This window comes from Drosophila yakuba, chromosome 2L (assembly GCF_016746365.2).
Source record: "Drosophila yakuba strain Tai18E2 chromosome 2L, Prin_Dyak_Tai18E2_2.1, whole genome shotgun sequence".
NCBI classification, from domain to species: domain Eukaryota; kingdom Metazoa; phylum Arthropoda; class Insecta; order Diptera; family Drosophilidae; genus Drosophila; species Drosophila yakuba.
This window is the reverse complement of record NC_052527.2, coordinates 10,296,315-10,312,867: the sequence shown is the minus strand read 5'-3', so window position 1 is coordinate 10,312,867 and position 16,553 is coordinate 10,296,315. Positions and strand designations below refer to the sequence as shown.

Genomic DNA, 16,553 nt, shown 5'->3' with positions numbered 1-16,553 from the left:
CTTAAACATAACCTACCATATATTCGATTCAACAGTTGGCTTCCTTTCTTCCATATATACCTACTTACGGGTCAAGCATCTCACTGGAACTCTTCTGGCTGACAATTAGCTTAAACTGTTCCCCGGGCGACCTAAATCAATATTGGGCCACTGACCAAGTCTGGCCATCATTGTGATTTATGGTGCACCTACACCGCCCCCTGCAAAAATGCTGCAGTTGAGTCAATATTTCTGCAGTGAGCAGACCTATTCGATTTCAGAGCTCCAGCCCCGAATTGTGGGATTTAAGGTGGGGAGGGTGATGTGTGACGGGCGTAAGTTGACCTTTGTTTCAAAAGCAAACAATGACAATGAACGATGTGAAAGACAAACCGAAAGCACAAAACCCAAAACCCAAAACCGAAAACCAAATGAAAGTCCAAACGAATTAAGTTATGGTTATTGACATTTAATGCACACATTTGACTTGCTCCCTCCTGGATTCCCGTTGACAGACGAGCTCTGTCCCAAAAGTGCCTCCGGAGGGGGTGGTGGTTAAGTCCAGCTAAGCGTTTAATATGATCCCAGCGAGACTCCAACACATATATACTCGTACCTCCAACAAACGACTCCTGCCTCTTGTATCTGTGCCTGCAGCTCTGGCTGCATTTGAATCTGTGAGTTTTTCTTTCGGTTTTCAGTTGGACATTCAACGCCCTGCACAAACATTTTTTTCCGCATTTACAGATTGCAGCCAAGCTGTTGGTAAGATGAGATCTCACACTGAAGTACACCTTTTTCATTTTTATTGCACCAATCTTCGATTACCTGCTATACTTTATTTGTATACCAGTTAATCGCTGGGCAAAATGGGTTATAATGTGACAGGTGGAAGGAAGCCTTTTCGAACCCTGTAAAGTAAATTCATTAGTTTAGGATCTATTTAAATTCTACGGCTATTTCCGCTGCATCTTCGCTGTCCCTCACCTTGCAATCCAATCGCCGACAACATCCATCATTACAAATTTTCCATTGTCTTGAATTTCAAGTGCAATGTCTGGCCACCGCCTCCTCCGCCGGCGAACCACCCACAAGCGTTCGTTTGTTTCCCACCATGAGCTTTGTTGTTGTCTGGGTCACGTTGCCCATATAGTTGTTGCTACCTTTTTTTATTGGCCACCCTCAGGGCCAAATCCACCCCCCTGCCGCTAACCGCTAACCTTTTGCGAGACAATTAGTCTGCGCGCATGCGTCGCCAGCTTCATTGTCAACTTGGCTTTTTGGCTTGTCCGCCAATTGCCATCCGTCCGCACGTCCGTCCATTTGTTTGTCCGCCGGTTTCAGTTTCGCCGTCGTCGTCGTCGTCGTCGTCGTCGCTTTTCCCATATCCAAAGTATCGGGCGTAGTAAAATGTTAATTAAATTCAATTAAAATGCGCTGCGAGTCTTCGACGAAATGTTATTCACATTTCAAGGTTAATTTGATGTGCCGCCTCCAAAGCGCTTTGAAGAAGTGCCAAACTTTACAGCGGTTTTCGGCTTGATTTGTGTGTGCTTGGACCAACTGCAAAGTTCAATCGTTCACTTGGTTCCGCAACATTGGATGTATTTTATGTGCTTAGTTGACTTAGTTGACGGCTAAGCGAGCTCCAGTACAGAATGGAAAAGTTTTTAATTGCCGATGGCAAAAAGTCCCCGGCATCGAAGGCTGCGATTCTAGGGGATGTTTTGTACAATATATGCATCTATTAAAAGATATCAGCATTTATTGATATCATTTAGCTTATTACTAATTATATAAACAACAAACACTTTGTAAAAGTTTTAATAATTTAGTAAAATATAAACAGATATTCAAAAGTGTACCATTTACACATAAATGCATATAACTCAGTGATTTTTAATGAAAATATATATGATTTGTATTGATTTATAACACATATGACACAAGTCTGCCAAACTTGCATCGAGCCCAAAATAAGCTTGTATAGAAATCCATCTGTGACCTAACCATCCAACCACAAAATTTCGAAAGCGCATAGTGACGCCAGTGCCAAGCGAGGATATTAATAATAAATTGACTAAAACAGCATTAAGCCGAAACCGAATTGTAATAAAAATTATTTAGCTGGCCACAAATTGCGGGAGTCGCTGTGCCCCAGATCCAGATCCAGATCCCATTCCCCCCCTTGTCGGGGGTCGGTGGCCACCCCCTGCGGCGTCAGCTGCCACTTAATGACTGAATGAATGGCCAACACGTTGCCACGCGGTGGGCGGTGGGTAGGGGGCGTGGCTTAATGGGGGAGAGAACGGGGCAAACATGGCCAACAAAGCATTTAATGTTTTTATTTGCGGGCGGCAGAACCTGAAAGTGGCAGCCTGCGCTCCTCTTTAGTGGGGCTTTGCGGCAGGACTTGTGACAAAACGGTTGCTGCCCAGGGGTGGTGGGTCGTGCAACATGTTGTTGCTGTGCCGCACGCTTTAAAGGGGATTTTTCCTAGAATTTAATTCGGGGCATTTGCCCCTAGAAACGGTTTACCCAGCTCTGTGAGATTAATTGGGGAAGGCCGTCAATGATCCAAGGATCAGCATTGCTGCTTGTTTGGCTTATAATTCGACAATTATCGAAATGATTGTGGGGCTTAGTCTGGTGTGGTTTCCAGGTGATTTCAATTGGATTATTCTAATTGATTTTGAGGGAATTGGTAATGCGATATCAGGTCAAATGTAATTATGTGCCTATTTATGTGTAAGCATTGCACGTAATTTAGACGGCACTTGAAACAAGTCGTTATGAAGTACATTTCTACCATACTCATAATGATTTTAATGTAAGCAAAATATTTACAATTTTTTTAGGAAGTATATTATTGTATGTAATGAACTATGAAACGGAGTGTAAATGCTTTTAACTCGATTATTTGTATCCAGCACCTCCACACAATTCCCTGCCCACTTAAGCTTTCAATTTCCCCACCCAACTCGGCATATTTTCCCACATTTTCCTCGCGCCAACAGCCTTGAACCCTCACCGCCTTCAGTCCACTGATCGCACATAGTAGTTCGTCTGTTCTCGTTTTCTCGCAATGAATTTCCATTTCATCTTTATTAGTTTGGCCTCCTTTTGGCGCGGTCTTTAAACAAGAACTTTGGCACAAATTGCACACGCAGAGCGAACATTCCGACTTGCCTCGAGATTTACAGAAGGCGAAACTGAAACAGAAACAGAAACAGAATCACAATCTGAAATTTATGCAGTTCGTCCGCTGGTGACCACAAAAATAGAAGCCACTTCAAGGCGCTGACTGACTCAGCTCGACTGCTGCTGCTGCTGCTGCTGTCGGCCCAATGTTTGTTTAATCTGTCTGCCTTGGGATTTTCCTTTATTTCCCCGTCGCTTTTTGGGTCAGTTTTCAGCTTTTCAGTCTTTCAGTTTTGCGAAAAAAAATATAGAATTTATTTCTTCGCTTCTGCTTAATGCTGAATGCTTAGACCTCTGCCCATAGAAAAGGGAGGGCGGCGAAATGGCCCGTAAACATTTTAAGTCTGCGCTGGCCGGTGAGTGATTATTTGCCAAGTGTATCTGCACACGTCAAGCGATAAGCAAATCAGCGAATTTAGCGACAAGTCCCGGCCACCAAATGTATGTTTAGATAGCTCAACAAGAGCCACAAAAAAATATCCAAAACAAAAGAGCCCACAATAAGGGCCCACATCACGAGAGGTCCGAGTGCCATGATAAGCGGAAAGAGTAGGCCAATCAACCCAAGACAATGTGTGCACAAGGTTAAGATTTGGTTAGATCCGCTAATCCCGCGGCTTATCTAGTTCTAAAAAATATTGCTAAGCAAAGATGATGACAAATGTATGCAACTACAGTCAGGCGATTGCTCATTTACATAAGAATCGTACTCATAAAGTCATTCACTTAGCGCTAATGTAATTTTTGGCTATTAATCATCTTTTCTATTTTATTTGGAACTTACCCTTACTAGTAATCAATCAGTCTTTTCTCAAATATATTTTTTTTAAGCAAGAGGTTAGAAAGCATATAAAGTTCCAAAATAAGTTTACTGTAGTAACAAATGCGTTAGTAATTTATGGCTCGACCTTAGAAGAAGTGCCTTCATCAGTGGCTACCAGAGCCATTAATAGAGTTTCTGAAATCTGCGATATTTACGGGCAGCGCCAGTTTAGAAACTTATCCAACAAATCGCTGGCCATTTCGTCTTGAGCCTCAGAAGATACATATGTATCTGAAGCTGCGAAAGTCGACTAAATAAATAGTTACGAGTAAGTGCGGGGATTTCGGGGATCGGCGGTGGCCACGGGCACTCTACACATGTCGCGCACAATTGCCACTAATTTAACGTTGGTTTTTCTTTCATTTTCCCTCTTGGCGCAAAGCTTTCTTATGCTTAAGTCTGCCTCCAAAGCTGACACTTTGCGCTGCTACTTACACACACATTACACTCGCACTTGTGTGCTGTGTGTTGTGCGTTGTGTGCCCCCACATACAGATGTGGCGGAGGGGGCTGGAATGGGACCACACTTGAGAGCATTACTAATCTGTGTCTTTTTATAAAGCCACGCCACTGCGAGGTCAGGCCCCAGAAGAAGACACCAGCAGCAGCAGAAGTAGCAAAGTAGCAAAGTAGCAAAGCATCCACGACAACGACGATGATTCGCCGGCAAAGTATCTCTAATGAGACATAAGCGCAGAGCACTTCAGTGCCCAACTTAGTTGGACATCTCTCTCGGATTCTCGGATTCTCGAGTTCTCGAGTTCAGGGGGCACTCTCCTCTCAATTCTTAATACCCTACGTAAAAGGCTATTCTTTGTAGATGAATATACCTTAAAATCTGCTTAAGCTTTCTCGGTAATCAAAGAAGCCACCTTCGTTAAAATGACAAGCTAAGGTAAGTTATTAATACTAATAGATTTGTACTGTGTTAAAATTGGTGTAATGCACCTTTTATAAAAGGAATTAGACTTCCTAAACTCCGTTCATATTAATTAACCTAATATCTTTGCATTCTAAGGTTGGTCCATATAATAAATTTGATATTACAAATTTTAATTAAATTACTTATTTCCACTAAAATGGGAAAAGGTGGAAATTGTGTGGACAAAAATGATTATTAAAAAGAGCAACTCATTGAAAACCTATAAAATTAATTTAGTTCTGTCTCTAAAGAACTATAGAAAGATTAGTTTTATTGGGGCTTATCATTCTTCATTCAAGGGTATTACAAGTACCTAAGAACTAATAGTTTCTTGTACCCTTTACTTCTGATTGTGGCCCTTGGCTTGTTGGCTTGGCCCAGGAAAACGTCACATTGTGGACAATTTATGTAACCGAATGATTTTAGGTGTGCCAGCAACTCCTCTAGAAAGCCTCCTCTCTACAGAATATTACCTAAGACATAAAGCATTTCCCAGGCGGGTGACAGAAAGCAGAAGTGCGGATCGAGGGAGATATAGTAGTGGGAATGTGCATTGTAAAGATCTGGAAATCAACGCTGTGGCCCCAACCGGCGATAAGAATCTCAAGTGCAAAGCAGCCAGCGAAGCGTTCGACAAAAAAAAAAAAAACGAAACGAAACACAGATACACAGATACTGAGAGACAAACACAGGCGCAGATAGAGATACAACTACAGATAGGGAAAAGTATCTGCTACTGCTGGTGGCTTTACAGCCTCAATAGTTGGCTGCTATTTGAATAAGTATTTTTCATTGAATTTCGTTTCGTTGTGGGAGTGAGAGTGTCAGAGTGAGAGAAGAGGGAAAAAACTAGTAATTAAGATGCACGAGGCAAACGGCGGAAGCGAAAAGATGGCGAACCTCTGCTCAAATTGTGGGCGGCATCGTGGGAGGGGGCGTGGCATGGAAAAGCTCGACGCCCGTTTCACATGAACAATTCGTGGCGATAATTTATAGAATAAATGAAATACACTTCATGGCTACACACACAAAAAAAAGAAGAAGAAAAATATAAAACGAATACTATATACTCGTACTAGAAAAAAAAAACTACCTCCGGCGGCGAACAAGTCCGTTCCGTAATTAATCTATCTGCGGTTTTTGACGTGCTTTGAATAGTCCCAGCGATTATGGCTCGCTGATCATCATCATCAGCATTAACATCAAAATCAACATCAACATCAAAATCAACATCTCAGCTCAGCTCAGCTCAACTGAACTCATCATTGTGTGGGCTTACCACAAAAGGTACCGAGCTTATTAGATGCCACCTTCTTTTGACTTATGACAAAACAACAAAAGTGCGCACATATATACTAATAAACGACGCGACAGCCAAAAGAATGCAACTTAATTTGTATGCCAAAAAATATGATAATAAAACGACCCAAAACAAAACGAAGCATAACCAAACGAAACGAAACGAAAGAAGCGACAAGTCAAACAAAAAGTTGAGCACCCAACAAAGGAACATCAGACAGCGAAATGTCTGCGAGTATCTCGGACTCGAACTCGAACTCGGGGACTCGGACTCGGATTCAGAACCAGACTCGTATTCGGACTTCAAATGAAATCAAAAGTGCAAATGACAACAAAAGGCAGGAATGGGGGGACTCAGGTTTACGGGCAGGCCGAGTCTGAAGAAGATTGAAGCACAGAGGGAAGGGCAGGCGGCTGGTTAATGAGAGCCAGCAAAAAAAACTCAGATACAAGTACAATACCACGGCGCAGAGGAACCAGCGGAGAAAATCATTTTCGAGGTGGCACTGGACGATACTTATTGATTAGCATATGGCGAATGTTGATTGGATAGGGTTCGACTGAAATATACTCCAGTTCTGACATTTCCTTTTTCAGACCAGCACTCCACCATTTTGCTTGGTAAATAGCAATGATTGGTTTTCAGTTACATAAGGCAGAAAACAATAGAAGACAAATAAATAAACAGTTTGGATTTTAAAGGTATTGTAGCAACTTAAGACAGCTTTTGTTCGAAATTCAGTTTATTTGAACAACTGAAGATCGTTTCTTTAAACACGTTTTTCGCTCAAATACATCCGACAGTTCTTATAAACCAAAGTTGGTTGATATGGTATTGTTAGTAGATTTACTTAAAAATAAAAATATTCTGCGATTTTAAGAACCCTCCACTTGTACAGGGTAGCACAGCAAAATGTATATCATCGTGTGCAAAATGTGAAGACAAACCAGCAGCACCAACAAAAAAGCCAGCGCCAATAATCAATTGGAGTGTCTGTCTTGGGTTTTATTTTTTCGGGGCGTTAATGGGAGGTGGTGGGGAGGTTTGGTGCTGCTCTTGGTGGCTCGGTGGCTCGGTGGTTCTGCTGTGGCTCGGTGTGGTTAGTTACCGCCAGCGGCGGCCGCATAAAGTGGAAGACAAGTGGCGGCATGGACAAGTGCCATAGAAATTGCGATTGTCTGTGGGTGGGTGGGTGTGTGTGAGTTTGTGTGTGTGTGAGTGTGGGGATTGCACAAGAGCCAAATGAAAAGAACGCAATGCAAACGCAAGATACCAAAAAAGCAATAGCAAAAGCTAAGAGAATCCAAAGCAGAAGCACAAGCACAAGCAGAACAAGAAGAGGATGGAAGGCAAAGGCACAACACTCAAGCACGCACTTCAGACGCAAAAGAGACGGACGGAGTGCCAAACGGACGGACAGCGCGGACGGACAGCGGCACAACGCAACAAGAACCGCCGGACGGGCCAACTTCAGATACTCTTCTGGTGAGACATCTTCTGAGACATCCGTAAGATAGTTACATTATTTACAAATAACTCCGGAAATTTACAAATAACTTGAACTGTTTTCGTTGACGGTTAAAACCATGTATCATAATCATAAGGAATGTAATTATGATTAATATACTCTCACAACATTTACTTGGAATTCATATATGTTTTTTTTATACATATTTAGGCATTCCCCAAAATGACATTCAACTTACTGTACCCCATTTGGAAAAGGGTATCAAAGAGATATAGACAAGGCACAGGCTATTTTATAGCTGCTTGCTGATGAATGACTTGGGCGGTTTGCTCTCAAGGAGGCGGGGCTACGGGGCGTCAGGTGCGGAAATGTCATTTGAGCCATTCGATTCGATGACGGTATGGATGGTGATAATGATATGGATGATGATGATGATGATGAAGACGATGACGAACTACGTCCATCCACGAGCTCTTGTTGTGCACGTTCCATCGTTGCGAGTTCCAACCATTACACATACGAACTTTCAATAGTACAAAAGTACGAAGAGAACAAAATCCATGAGGAGGAGCACAGTCACCCACCAGTTAGCAGTTCAAGTGTTTTTCCAGAAGCAGAACAATGGAGGTGGAAGAAGCAGCAGCAGCAGCAGCAGCAGCGGCAAGTAATGCAAACAAATTTTGAGATACGAGTACGAAGAGTTAATGAAATTATGTAATTGAAGCGACGGACTTTTGATGATAAAGAGTAACAAGTAGGTAGTAGCAATATAGAGAGCAAATTTAGTTATTTAATAACAAAACAAAAGGTTGTAAAGGTTGTATTCCGATGGAGTGATAATATTTTAATATATCGAATATTTAATGAGCAAAATACGTACTAACAGTTCACTCAATGCCAAATCTCGGAGCACTCAAGAACAGATAAAGGCAATTCAATAATTCACTTCCACCAGCGCAATTAACGCGCTGAAAACATTCGCAATGTCAACGCGAGACTTGGCTGCAATCCATCAAATCGAAAGATTCAGTGCGAGCAAACTGAAGAAACAGTAGAGATCGGTTGGAAATGGAGAGGGGCAAAGCAGATAAGTATAAACTTCCCATAATAGCGCTAATTGTATGATATTTAAAGTTGATTATTAAGCTGCCACTCAGAGAGCAAATAAAGCGCATTTAACAATAAAACAATTAGCTTTAGTAGTTTTTGTATATCAATAAAACATAACAGCAATTAAAATGTCACTGGCGAAAAATCACAAGCGACTGCAGTCGCTCCTCCGCTCGCACGAACCCATAGATACAGATACAGATACAGATACATTTGTATCTGGCATTGCAAAATGTTTGTATGTCCGACTAAGCACACACATGTTTGTCTACGCGAACTTCTGCTTCCAGTTTCGCTGCAGCCGTACTTTTATTTATACGTATTTATGGTTGTGTAAATTTTAATTTAATTGCCAATGATACGCGTCATTCAAACCTCGATGCGATACATTACCGATGACGACGACGATTGACCACGACTGTGATGTTATCAAAAGTAAACAGTCATGTACGAGTATGTGTGTGTGTGTGGAGGGAGTTGAGAGTGTTAAGCGAGTAATGCGGGGGTTTTAGTGCTCCATGGAACTGCAAATGTTGCTATGCAATGACCGATGGGAGTGGTTGATATTCGAAGGGGGAATTTTATTATGATGCTTATTAGAAATGGCTTTAACTTGCTTATCAACAATTCATTTTCATTAATCACTTTATTTGAAAAACACATGTTGTTTGTTGTACAAGCATTGAACATTATTAAACTATTACGATGCATAATTAAGTCATTTCAAATAAAATTTGAAACCTCTATTTTATATGTTCCAAAACTTAGTTTTCATAATGACTGAAAGAGCATTTGTAATTCTGCGATTGCCACTAGCTTATTTATTGGCTTATTTAAAGTCGTTTGGTACTACACGATAGCAGACTAACCGATACCGTATGAAATGGCACTCGAGGGGCCACTTTGGAGTTTGGAGTTTCCTTGGACTGATGGATAACTTGGAGCTGCATTGAAATTCAGCTAGCTTTCAATTTAAGGTTCGCCAAAAGCGCCCAGCTTATGTAAGTTGAAATTCAGGCTTGATAAATTGTTTGACAGCCCATTGAAGCGTGTAATTTTTCGCATTGTTTCACTTGCCATTTGAAATGAGTTTGCAGGGTGAGTTTGTAGAGTGATCTATCGCCGCCAACCGATCTCGCTGGCTTTCCTGTCTTTCTGTGTGCCGGAGGGTGTTAGATTTAATTTATGGCGCAACACAAACGCTCCATGCTCTACATATTCCGATATTCCGGCTACCAGTTGGTTAAAGGTGTGCCACCCCACCGAAACCGAAAATGTTTGGGTCAGAGACAAACATCATGCGCCCATTCCACGCGGTTCGATGCCATCCAATCCAATCCCATCCCATCCCGTCCAATCGCTAATTGTCATCGACACGGGTCTTTGTTGTTCTGCAGCTGACTGAAATGAATGGTTGGAAATTGGGGATGGGCCACCGGGTGCTTCTGCTGCTGTGGCCGATGCACTGCAAGAAATAGCGATCGAGAAACCAATTCCCTATGCATTACTATGTAAAACGTATATCCTATTGGGATATGCAATAGCCCAGTTTTGGTGCTATGTTCGAAACAGCACATTTTCTCACTAGGTGAGTTTTAAAATATGAAGTCAAATATTATTTTTTTTTCCATTTTTTTCTCTTCTGCTGTTGTTGAAGTTCCTACTGCTGATGATCTCCATTCCATGGCAATTGCCTATCTGCCGAAAATTATCAGTCGTCGACTGAATGACCTCGCCGCGCGTCTTCTTTTCTTTTATTTGGTTCTTCTGCTGCTGCGACTGGCTTCGCATTTATTCAATTTATTTCTATTGCCGCCGCACTCATATCGCCAGTTTTCGTGTCGAGTTTCGTGCCGAGTTGAGTTGAGTTGCGTTGAGTTGAGTTGGGTTGAGCCAAGTCGTCTTCTTTAACATCTCCTTGGTCTTTGGCCACAATTGTCATTGTACTAATTCCATTAAATGATGGCGACTTGCGTGCTTTTGTAATTGAAGTGCTCGTGCAAATGGAATAGGAAGCAGTACAGTCAAGCTACAGTATGGCGAACTGCTGCTTATCTTGGCACTGAATGCGAGGTAGTCTTGCAATATCATGATTAGAAGTCTTTTTTTTTTCATTTATTTATTAAAAAATATACCTCTTTAACTATACACCTAACTGTAGCTTAGAGAATCTTCACAGTGAAAACAGATCATCGGCAATGGGACAAAGCATCAGCATACCTAGTACGTAGGTCTGGAGTAAAGATTTGGAATTAATTAAATCTTGGTCAAACGGGGGGAGGGAGGAAGGGGGTATGGAGGTGCCTGAATAGTGTCTGAAAAGCTGAGACATCGGTCGAAAAAGAGCAGCTCAATGACAGAGCCACGCCCCATTCAGCACACACACATACATATGCGTGCCTAAGTGTTCGCTCTGCTCCTCGTATTGAGACATTCGACGCCATCGATGTTGCTGCTGATGCGGTTGCTGCTGCTGATGCGGCTGCTGCTGATGCGACTGCTGCTACTGCTGATGTTGCCGCCGTATATGTTGCTGCTGGCTCGCTCTTATCTGTTGCTCGAAATTCCTTCAAGAACGAGGGAATGTCTGCCACTGAAACGCACCGATAAAATGATTCCCTTTTATTAATGATTCATTTTTATATTCTCAAAAAACATTAAAATTCTCACTTAACATTAAAGTCATTTTTATGAACGAATATTGAATAATTGAATAATTTAATATACAATTTTAATAATATTTAATTTTTTTTTCTTGGCAAGCAAGAAATTATCCATACACAGTAATAATACGTCTATGATGAATACTTTTAACAATAGTGTACAGTAGTCGCTAAGACTCTAACAAATTAGGGTATTTCTGTCGGCTGCTTCAGCTTTTCACGCCTTTCGCCCCTTTAACCTCTTTTCCGCCCATTTTTCTTCGCTCTTGTAACGAATGCTTATCGTGAGGGCAAAAGCAAAGCCAAAACGAGGCCGTCGTTGTTGCTGCTGTAGAATGCAATTTTCTAATAATTTCGCTTTTTTTCATTTTGCGTTGTTTTTTTTTTGCCATATATGTGTGCACTTGTAATCACCATTAAACGCGCTTGAAACTTTCTGCTCGCTTCCTTTGAGTTCCAGCTGCTGCCCCCTCAACCACCATGCACTACTCTGCACCACTCTGCACCACCCTGCACTACCCTGCACCACCCTGTACCACTCACACCACCACCCTGCACCACCCACACATATTTACTTATGCAACCCAGAACAGCTTCCCGCCAAATCGCCCCTCTAATCGCCGAACTGCAGCTGCTCAAGTTCTAATGAATATGTTAAATCTGACCTAATTTTGCAGCGTAGAAAAAAATTCAAAATTGTGCGCTTAAATGCATTCGCATAATTAGATGCAGCAGGAGGGGGCGGGCCAGGGGGGCGTGTCTGCAGTAATGCGTGCATTTTAAGTGTTGGCGTGGTGTGCAAAGTCTGGGGCGAAGGGCAAAAAACGTTGATACGAGCAGAGCCTTATTTTCAGTCAATTTCATGTAGAAAAGTTTGCAAGATTCACGGAAGAACGTTTTTAGTTTTGGAGCATTTTGGGCAGATACTCGGAAATGTAGATAGAAAAGTTTTGCAATTAAGATACAACTTTTATCGTAAAACTAGTTTTATAAAATTGCTGGAAAATATATTAAAATATATAATTCTCGTTTTATTTTTAACTGAGAGTACTGTATTGGCCCCATTAAGTTTATAATTATTTTTTCTACATGGTTTCAAGTTTAAGCCAAAAAACAGGAGTCCTGTTTCACTTTAAAACCACCTTTAACTCCCCTAATATTCCCACTGCGTCAATTTGAAAACAATTCACTCAAAGTCAAAGAATAATAAAAACAATCAAAGAACAAACCAAATTAAAAAGCAATTCCCAGCATGGAGTGTCATAAGAAGTTTCGTGCTGTTACCAAGTGGACAACGCTTACAACCTATCAAAGGCATCCAGGCCACCCCATAAAATGTCTCAATTTTGCGCTCGACAAAACTCAAAAAGCAGACCATATAATAAACACATAAAAGTAAATAAAATCGCAATAAAAAACAAGAAGAATACAAAATATCTAACGAACTGAAAGTGGACAACCCGAAGTGGAGATGATGAAAATATTGGGCATTGCCAAAAATACAAAAAATGGCTTTTTTCGGCCAAACCAGCAATAAAGTCGAAAAGCAGTTTATCAAATCTCACCGAGGGGGTGGAATTTCCTGGGCAGGGGGTGGTTTTCTGAGATGATGTCTCCCTGTTGCCACAAAACAAACAACAAAAGCCCCTGACGATTACGCATCGTGTGTCGTCGCCAGTTTCCTGACCAAATAAACAATGGAAAATAAGAAGAAAAGGCCAAAGGCGATTTTTTAATACCCTCGAAGCATTGGAAGTAATCCAAAGGCTACTTACCAATGTATAAATATAACATATATATTACTTATACTAAATATTACTAAAATAAAGATACTGTATATAAGTGCTAGCATGAATATATTATAAAACAATTTTTAAGTTTTCCCAAATTTTATACATTTTTTTATCTCACAGTTAATAAATATACATCGTGTGAAGTTCTTATTCAGTAAATGGATCCGTTTACTGCTCAGTTTCTTCCTTCGCAGCATTTAAAAATAAACTTGCTGTTAACAAACAATTAAAAGAATACTTACAAAGATTCCTCGAGGCGTCGCAAACTTCTAGCCAATTTCATGGAGCCATTTCTAATGGCCTTGCAACATCGCAATTCCCGAAAAACTTTTGCCGCTGTCTTCTCGTCAAAAGGACACGCAAACCGCAAATTGCGAGGCAAGCAGCCAAAACTGGAGATGAAATGAAAAAAGCGTTAAATGTCTTAATTTTCCTTGGCGTCTTTCGGGGGTGCGAGTAAAACGCGTGACAGGCAATTTTCGCAAAAAGTTTTTTAAGAAACTGGAAACTCAAAACAGAGCGATAGAGCGGTGGTTGAAATGAAAAGCGCCCTGAGTTCAATGAGCCGCACAAATGAGCAATGGGTCAGGCGGAGCACTTGTGTGTGTGGTCAGCTTTTGGTTTGAATTATTGACATTTGTGTCAGCTCTCGTCTGCCCCCTGGAAAAATACTGCCCCTTCCATACTCCATCCAAAGTTCTGGGGCAAAGTTTCCGATTTCCGTGGCGACAGCTGTTCGAGTGAATAGTGGATAGGGCTTGGATTATATGGAGTGCCATGAGCATTGGCTATTTGAGGAATTTATGCAATTCCAAGTGACTTCTGTCTTTGCCGTTTGGAATTTGCGGTTTGTCGGAATTTTTAATTGGCGCAAAGCGGCCGGAGATTGCAAATGAAATGCAAACATTAAATAGTTTGCGTAGAATGACGTGAAAATTATTGAAATTAAGTCATAAGCAAAGCAATGAATGGCGTTATTTAAAATCCATCATGGATATTAACGATATATATGTATTATTAAAACTATATAATTTCAATACCCCAAGCTCAACTTTGTGTGAGAGAGAAATCTAATAGCAATATTTCTCTATATTTTTTTCAATTTGATTATATGTATTTAATATCCATAAATTGCATTTGAGATCTCAATAAAACAAGTACCGTCCAAGTGCCGGGGTAAGTCTCCCACAGCCATTAAGTGATGACTAATTTTGATATTTGGCTAACTTTCCGTTTCGCCTGCAAGCCTCTGCAATTGTTAACAATTATTGTGCGTCTATATACTATAGACATGTATGTTTATATATATTTCACTGTGTGGCTGGGCTTTTTTGTTATGGCAACAGCTGCTGGGTGCTGCGGCGGCTGTTGCAGTCCGACAATAAATAAACAGCGGGCCACTTGAAATTGGATCGCCAAAAAAGAAAAATAAACAACGAGACAGACGGCAGCCATAAACCCGCACACCATACCCACCATACACCATACACCATATTCCGCACACACCACACACACTCACACACACACACACAAACACGAAAACAAACACTCGCCCAGGGAGTTTTCACTTTTCTGACACTTGACTTTACTTGGTTTGTCCAGGGTCCGAAGTCGGCTGACCCTGCCCCTGCCCCCAAAAAGCCCCCCAAGTGCCCCTACACGCGATGATGTCACAGCAACTGGCCATAATAACTCATAAATGAAAAGTGAAAATCGTGCGGAGGCCCTGCCTTCTGCTCGCCGTAGAAAGTTGCGCAAATTCTTTGGCCCTGGGGGCCTCGGTTGGAGATGGAGATCGGGATCGGCTGGAGATCGGGATCGGCTGGAGATGGGGCTTAACTTAAATATTTGTTGAATTGTCACGCTTCTTTACATCATCAGCATCTTGGGGCCGATTGCCATCGGACTCATCATCGTCGGCGCTGTCTTCACCTTCATTCCAGCCACATCCTGCGTACGTTTTTGAGGACAGCTCTCGATTTGTTTTATTTTTTATATCGCTCGGATGGGTGAAAAGCATTCAAGGCAAGTGAATTTCAATACCCTATGAGTTCAGAGCTTAATGGAATTATTTATTCGCCCAGTAATTGGTGCAAGGTAACATTTGAAACTTGTTAATTTGATGGATATTTAATACAAATATGCTTGTTAAATTAATGCGGTGGTAAATTGCAATTACAAAGCCGGACTTTTTTCTCTCTTTCCCGTGACATAAATTCGTAAATTACAAAATCTTATAGAAATAGTTTTAGGTAATTGTTCGAATTCTTATTCACATCTGTATTTTTATAAATACCATTTCTTTACCCTTCTTAAGCGAATCTATTTATTTCTTATCGAAGAGTAACTTAACTTCGTGGCACACTCTGACAATCTTTTATTGAAGCACTCTTATTCGCTTTGTATCTATTGACCGCGCATTCCGACACTTGCATCCAGTGACGCCCCAGTCTCGAATTTTATTCCACAGCTGAAACGAATACGTATCTGAATCTCAGCTTGCAGCTGAAGCTGAATATAAAGCTTTTACTGCTGCTTCTGCTGCTGTTTTTGGCCTGCGGCAATTATGAAACGGCAGGCAGCAGACGGCGACTGTCGTTGACATTGATAAAATCGTTGGGCGCGTGCTGCGCCCAGACGAAAGATCCGACGGATTCGGCGACAATCGGAGATACGGATGCCAGAAGGTAGAAGTCCAAAGTTGCTGGAAAAGCATTGGAGGTAGAGGCACTTATCGCTGGCGGCGCACAAGCGTTTTTCAGGCACTCCGACTTTTGCTTTCATCGCAACGGTCTTCGAATTCTTAGAAAATTGCTTCCATTGACCGAATGCTATCCACATTCGAAGTTGTCTGCATACGCTTAGCATAAATTTCCAGCTTTTTGCCTGACACTCGCTTTCCAGCTGCTCTGCGGTAATTTATGTTGCTAAAGTTCTACCACGGGTCACTTCGCAGACAGAAAGGGCAAGTAATCTGCCTGAATGGGTAAAATATTCTTTAGCTTGCAAAGGTTTTAAACTTACCGCATGAGTTTAGAATGTTCAAAATTTTATGATTTCTAATCTCAGCCTCCACTTAATTATTAATAGCTTCAGCTTAAGCTTAGATCCAAGAGAACCAATTTTTTGAACCTAACTTGAAATATTTGCGAGCCCAAAAACCCATAGACCTACCCAGCTGTATGCTCCCCAGTTTCGGTTGTTTGGCTTTGGATTTTCGGGTGGTTGTTTGTTGTCGCCTGGGAACCGGCAGCGACGTCATTTAAATAAACAATGTGCACTGGTTCAAATTTA

The 16,553-nt window shown here is 41.4% G+C and overlaps 2 long non-coding RNA genes across 4 annotated transcripts; one reads left to right on the top strand and one right to left on the bottom strand.

Annotated features, from left to right (window-relative positions):
* Nucleotides 1–427: 427 nt before the first annotated feature.
* On the bottom strand, nt 428–4,808 carry LOC120320653. 3 transcript variants are annotated; one of them, XR_005560174.2, is made up of 4 exons: nt 3,965–4,808; nt 967–3,191; nt 808–890; nt 428–738 (listed from the first exon to the last, which is right to left on the bottom strand). It is a non-coding gene; the product is annotated as an uncharacterized LOC120320653 (long non-coding RNA). The 3 variants fall into 3 exon arrangements; XR_005560172.1 differs by having other exon boundaries at nt 428–890; XR_005560173.2 differs by having other exon boundaries at nt 428–890; nt 967–1,694.
* Nucleotides 4,809–5,591: 783 nt separating this feature from the next.
* On the top strand, nt 5,592–8,884 carry LOC120320654. The gene is made up of 2 exons (XR_005560176.1): nt 5,592–7,710; nt 7,904–8,884. It is a non-coding gene; the product is annotated as an uncharacterized LOC120320654 (long non-coding RNA).
* The last annotated feature ends 7,669 nt before the right edge of the window (nt 8,885–16,553 follow it).